This window comes from Elephantulus edwardii, unplaced genomic scaffold (assembly GCF_000299155.1).
Source record: "Elephantulus edwardii isolate Elephantulus edwardi_28Jun2011 unplaced genomic scaffold, EleEdw1.0 scaffold00271, whole genome shotgun sequence".
In the NCBI taxonomy this organism is placed as follows: Eukaryota; Metazoa; Chordata; class Mammalia; order Macroscelidea; family Macroscelididae; genus Elephantulus; species Elephantulus edwardii.
Window position 1 is genome coordinate 1375958 of NW_006400021.1, and position 7044 is coordinate 1383001.

General features: G+C 40.6%; 1 pseudogene; it reads right to left on the bottom strand.

The window, feature by feature from the left end:
* Positions 1-405: 405 nt before the first annotated feature.
* The window catches only part of LOC102851793, a 14859-nt pseudogene continuing 8220 nt past the window's right edge, over positions 406-7044 (bottom strand).

A 7044-nucleotide genomic window follows, 5' to 3' on the forward strand; every position in this document is an offset into this window, starting at 1 on the left:
ATGAAGAAAAGATTAAAACTGTAAATAATTTCATCTTACTTGGATTGGCAATCAACACCCTTGGTACCAGCAGTCAGGAAATCAGGAGATGTATTTCACTGGGAAAGTCTTCAGCCAAGGACCTCTCTAAACTATTGAGGAACAATGATGTCACTTTGAGGCCTAAGGTATGTCTGATTCAGACCATAGTCTTTCTTGTTACTTGCTGTGCATTGAAGAGCTAGACAATGAGTAAAGATGACAGGAAAAATTGATGCATTTCAGCTGTGGCGTTGGAGAAAAGTACTGACCATTCCATGGACGGCCAAAAGAACAAACAAGTAAGTTCTGGAGAAAGTAAAGCAAGAGTGCTTTTTTTTTTCTTTTTTTGTCACAAAGAAACTTTATTACTTTTATAACAACCTCTTAGGCTTTCTTGCCCAATGCCTTTGGAGCAGGAGTTTTCTGGGCTGGGACTTTCAGACCCTTCTGAGCTTTTGGAGGTCCAGCCTTCTGGCCTGCAGCCTTCTCTCCTTCTGGACAGGGGCTTTCTCTTTCTGGTCCACAGCCTTCTGCTCAGAAGCCTTTCTTGCCTTCACAAGTCACCTTCTTGGGTGTCACTTTCCCAGCACTGGCAGCAGCTACTACAGCTCCCTTCGCAGCAGCTGCTTTTTCTGGAGAAGCTTTCAGAAGAGATGCCCTTTGAAGCTTCCTAACTTCATACTTTATTAATCTGTTCCTCATTTTCTTTGCTTTCATGATTTTAAAGAGGTCAAAAATCTGTCATCTTGGCTTTCTTTTCTCAGACTTCAATCTTCTTGGCCCATCTTGTGGCTGCCCATTTTTTATTGATATCAGCCTTCTGCCAGGCTTGTCAAATGTGTGGGAACTTGAGGATGAAGCTGATGAACTGCATGCATTTGAAAGGAAAAGCCTGCCTCTTTACTTGAGTGCAACCAGAGCCCTGTTCTGATCAATAACATCTACTGTCGGAGCCAGGCTAACTTGCAAAACAAGATTAGCCCTGTACCATAAGACCAGCAAAACTAACTCCATCTTGGCTGGAGTATCTGCTTGGCAGTAAACAACTCAAGGAAGTAGGATGTTAAAAAATAATAATGACCAAATGTCTTAAACCTTAAAGGATGTAGTATCCTTATCAACCGAAACCATTTGTTTCTTAAAGTACACAATAAGGTATTCTGGAAGACACCCTTGTGTTGTGCTGAAGTTGGTAAATGTTAATGATTGCCCAGCTAATTGGCATCTTGAGATAATGCGATTGTTACAGCAGAGGTACTACTAAAATCCTATATATACTTTGTCTAAAGAATAAAGTTCTGCTATCCGCCATCAGCTGGTAGCCTCTCTGTGTCTTCATTTAATCCTTGTCCCTTCTCTCAGCAGAACTGTTTGATCTAATGGGGCTGGACCCCGTTAGTCTACAGTCACGATCATTTTTCCAGCATGGGGTCCAAAAGAGATATAGGCCACCCGGCCAACCTCCACGTCGCACCTAACCAACGTGTTGGGGGTGTTTGGCGAGAAGCAAGAGTGCTTTTGGGAGACAAAGATGGTAAAGCTTCACCTCACATACTTTGGGCATGTTGCTAAGAAAGCAATTCCTTGGAGAGGGACATCATGCTTGGAAAGGCAGAGGAAAGACGAGGGACCGGAAGAACCTCAACCAGGTGGATTGATGCAGTGACTGTCACAGTGGCCCTGGTGTATCAGGAAGAGTGAAGATGGCACAGTATAAGACAGGGCTCAGATCTGTTGTTCAAAGGATCACTATGGGGTCACTGTTATTCATAGGGAGGGTCAACTCGAAGGCACCTAATAGCAACAGTCTCTCCAGCAGAGGATTGGCCAGTTTCACCATTCCACCAGGTGTGAACTGGGCAAGGTCAGTGGCAATAATTTAGACTCATTACCAGCAAAGAAGCAGCGGGGAATGCAACACACATCCTTCAGGACTAGAGATCCTGTGCCAGTCACACCAGTACTTACAGAAGAGCAGCAGCATCCACAGCAGAGAACCAGAGACCAGATGTGAATAGAGTTAACCTGGGAGTGCTACCCATAGAACCTGAGCTAGGAAGTTTTACCCAACCTTGCTGAAGGACTACATGAGGAGACACAGTAATTGGCAGAACTAAGAAAGCTTTGTGACACCAGCCTGATGTTGAAGGGCCTGTGAGCACACTTCAGAAGCTGTCTTGAGTGAGAAATTGTATCCTATTTTCTGTACAGAGGTAACTCGTGATTGCTGTGATGCTGAACACTGTGACGCTGATGTGACAAATACGGTACTGGTTACCCATGGTGGACAGTGTTTGGTGGAGTTCCCCCGATTAAAACAGGCTTGGAGGCATCCAAGTGGCATCCACTTCAGGAACGGCTTGCCTCCCGAAACTCTATGAACTTGGAGAAACAATGAAAGTTATACAAGTGTTCAGGACTTTCATTCATAGAGTCACTTTGAGTCCTCTCTGACTCAATGGCATTTAACAACAACATTGCCAATCTAAGTTATAACCTTTTGTTGTTGTTGTTTTGGTTTTGGTTTTGGAGTTATACTTGAATTTTTATTTCCGTTTCATGTGTCAGCAATATCTGCTCATTCAGGAAGCAGAAACTTTCACAGGTTTCACAATTTTTTGTTTAGGTGCTGCTTTTGTAGAAACTTAAGTAGAAGCCAGTATGGTCCTTTTTTTTTTTTTTTTTTTTTTTTTTTTTTTTTTTTTTTTTTTTTTTTTTTTTTTTGAAACCCCAAATTTTTTAATTTTTTTTTTTTTTTTTCTTCCTTGGCAGCCCTAATAGCCAGTTCTCACTGGGTCTTTCTAACTTCAGATTTTTTATTCCTCTTGGTCATTGTATTAGTTAGAGATGCACCAGTCATGGCCCTCTAGAATTTGACTGCACAGCAGGTTCTTCTCTTCTGAATTTCTTCCAGTTAGCCCTTTTTATGCTTTATTCTGTAGTTGATGTTGTTGTTGTTGCTGTTGCTGCTACTTTTGTTGTTGTTGTTAGGTGCCATTGACTCAAGTTCGACTCACAGCAACCGTATGAACTAATGATCTGAACCCTGCTCTATCCTGTACCATCCTCACACAGAAGACCCCATTGTGGCCATCACCATGTCAATTCACCTGGTTGAGGGTCTACCTCTCTTTACTGACCCTTCACTCTTTCCAGCATCATGTCCCTCTCCAAGGAATAGCCCCTCCTAGCAACATGCACAAAGTGTGTGAGGTGAAGCTTCATCATTCTTGCCTCCAAAGAGCACTCTGGATGTACCATCTCCAAGACATATCTTTTGTTCTTTTGGCCATCCATGAGATGTTCAATGATCTTTCTCCAACACCACACTCAAAGGCATAAATTCTTTTTCTGTCATCCTCATTCATTGTCCAGCTCTCAGATGCATAGCTAGTAAACAGAAAGACTATGACCTGAATCAGATGCACCTTAATCCTCAAACTGACATCATTATAATGACTCAATAATTTGGAGAGGTCCCTAATTGGAGATTTTCCTAGTGCAATGTGTCTCCTTATCTCCTGACTGCTGGTATCAAAGATGTTGATTGTGGTCCAAGAAAGATGAAGCTGTTGACAGTTTCAGTCTCCACTCTATCTATCATGATGTTGTCTATCAGTCAAGTAGTAAGAATCTTTGTCTTCTTGACATTGAGGTATAATCCACACTACATACAAGGCTGTATTCCTCAATCTTCTGCAACAAGTACTTCAAATCCTCCTCACTTTCAGCAAGCAAAGTTGTATCATCTGCATAAAGCAGGTTATCAATGAATCTTCCTCCAATCCTGATGCCATACTCGTCTTTTTAGAACCCAGCTTCTCAAATAATTTGCTCAGCATGCGGATTGAATAGGTATAGAAAGAGAATACAACCTTGATGCACTCCTTTCTCAATTTTAAACCATACAGTGTTTCCCTGCTCTGTTCACACAATAGCCTCCTGTTCCAGGTCCAGGTTCTGCATGAGCATAATTAAATACTTTAGGATTCCCTTTCTTCTCAATGTCAGCAACAGCTTGTTATGATGCATACAAATGTCTTTGCATCTGATTGTCTTCTATAGAGGGCAGTTCAACTTATCTGCCATGAGTCCCTTTTGGAAGGAATGCTGACTCATTTTCTTTTTTTAATTGTTGTACATTTTCTTTTCTTCCCACCTACCCCAACCCACAATGCTCCCCTTCTTCCAGATTGTTGTTATATATATAATGCCTAATTATATAGCCATTTCAGATAGTTCTTCCCCTAATCTGTTCCAATAGTGTTTATTATTTATCCACTCTTTTCCCATTCTCTCCCCAACTCCCCTATGTCAGTCCTATTTATAACAGCTGTGTTATGCACTGTTTGTCCTTTTGTAACTGAAATATTTCACTCCGGATAATGTCCTCCAGGCTCCCCCATGTTGTGTAATGTTTTATGAGTTCATTGTTTTTCTTTCAGAGCTGTGTAGTATTTCATTGTGTGAATGTACTATAGTTTTTCTGTCCATTAGTTTATGAAACGGACATGCTACCTACTGCACGAACAAGGCACCTTACCCATTAGTTTATTGATGGTCTGACACTTTCTTAAAAAGTTGAAAATAGAAATTCCATTTGACTTAGTAATTCTACTACTGAAAATACACCCTAAAGAAACCAGAGTAACAATTCAAACAGACGTATGCACACCCATGCTTTTTGCTGTGTTATTCATAATAACAAGTAAATGGAACTGACTTGCATTTTACATTAAGAAACTGGAACACCTTCCTGTTAGTCGTGGTGTAACGTCTCCCATGTCTGGGGTAGAACTTGTACCCACTGAAACTGTAAAGCTTGACCTTCATGCCTGTGACTGCAGGGGAACGGGAAAGATGACAAAGAGTCCTGTTATTATGTGCCATGGATTCAACTGCAACTCACAACGACTCTGTGCAAAGTAACTCTGAACTCTGCCCTATCCTGAGTCAATCTCACTGTCTCCACACAAATCCCCATTACCCCCATCACTGAGTCAATCCATCTCCTCCTAGATCTTCCTCTCCTGCACTGTCCCTCCACCCTTCCAAGCATGTTGTCCAGGACTGGTTTCTCCTGGAAACATGTCCAAAGTATGAGAGCTAGAGCTTCAAAATCCTTGCCTCAAAGGAGCAAGTTGGTTTCAGCCTCTTCAGGACAGATCTGTTTGTTCTCTTGGCAGTCCATGATATATTTAATACTCTTTTCCGGAACCACAATTTAAAGGCATCACTTCTATCATCTTTAGTCATCATCCAGCTTCTATCATATTTAGTCATCGTCCAATTTTCTGGTGCATAGCAAGTAACTGCAAAGACCATGGTTTGGATCAGGTTCACCTTAGCCTTTAGACTGAGATCCCTGACTGCAAATTTCCCCAATTCAATTTGTCTTTTGATTTTCTGACTGCTGGTGTCAAGAGTGTTGATTGTGGAACCAAGCAAGCCAAAATTATTAACAATCTCAATTTCTTCATCTACCAGGGTTCTGTCAATTGGCCCATTGTTGAGAATCTTTGTTTAATTGATATTGAGTTTCAATCTATATGGAAGACTGGAGTCCTTAACTTTCTGCAGCAAACACTTCAGGTTCTCCTCAGTTTCAGCAAGCAAGGTTGTGTTATTTACACAACTCAGGTTTTTGAGAGTCTTCCTCCAATCCTTATGCCACAGTCCTCCTCATAAAAGCCAGCCTTCCAAATGGTCTGTTTTGCATATATATTGAAAAGGTACAGAGAAAGGACACTTTCCTGATACACCCCTTTCCTGGTTTTGAACCACACAGTGTTACGTTGCTCTGTTCTGAAGACTTCTTCCTAGTCTAAGTATAGGTTTCACATGAGCACATAATCAAGTGTTCTGGGATCCCATTACTCTCAATGTTAACCACAATTTGTTATGATCCACACAGTCAATTGCCTTTGCATAGTCTAAAAAAAAAAAAAAACCACAAATATACATGCCTCTGGTAGTCTTTGCTTTCAGGCAAGATCCATCTGGCCTTAACAACAATGTCCCTAGGCACATAGACCAATGGAACAGAGTTGAGAACCCATAATTCAACAAGGAAATCAACATCTCATCCCAGTAAGAATAGTAAAATTTAAAAGAACAGCAAACAACAAATGCTGGAAAGGTTGTAGAGAAACTGGAACTCTTATTCACTGTCGGTGGGAGTGTAAAATGGTGCAACCACTATGGAAGGCAGTATGGCGCTTTCTCAAAAAGTTTCAAATAGAATTGTCATTTGACCCAGCAATTCCACTAGTGGGAATATACCCCAAAGAAACCATAACTGCCAACCAAGCAGATATATGTACACCCATGTTTATTGCTGCTTTGTTCACAATAGCAAAGAGTTGGAAACTACCTAAGTGCCCATCAACAAACAAATGTCTACAGAAGCTGTGGAATACTACACTGCTTTGAAAAACAAAGAACTCATGTAGAGTGCAGTACTCTAAATATATCCACAAGTTTGAGTTGGCTGATTGTATGGTTTAGATCTTCCGCATCTTTGTTGTGATTCTTTTGAGTTGACCTATCCTATGATTGTGGTGTGTTGAAATCTCCTACCTCTATTGTGGGGCTGTCTATTTATCTCTTCAATTAGGTTAAAATTTGTTTCATGTATTTTGCAGGTCTATCATTTGGTGCATAAATGTTGACCAAGGTTATGTCTTCTTGATCTATTGTGCCTTTAATCAGTATATAAAGCCCTTCCTTATCTTCAATGATGGTTTTCATTCTGAAATCTGTTTTATTAGAGATAAGTAGTGCCACTTCTGCTTTTTTGAGGTTGCTATTTGCTTGGTATATTTTTTTTTCCAGCCTTTGATTTTTACTCTTTCTTTTCCTTTTTCAGATGTGTCTCTTACAAGCAACATATTGATGGTCTTTGTTTTTTTATCCATCCTGTAACTCTTTTTCTCTTAATTGGTGCATTTAGTCCATTCACATTGTTATTGTTGTTATGTGCCGTCGAGTCACTTGCAACTCATAGCGACCCTATGTACAAGA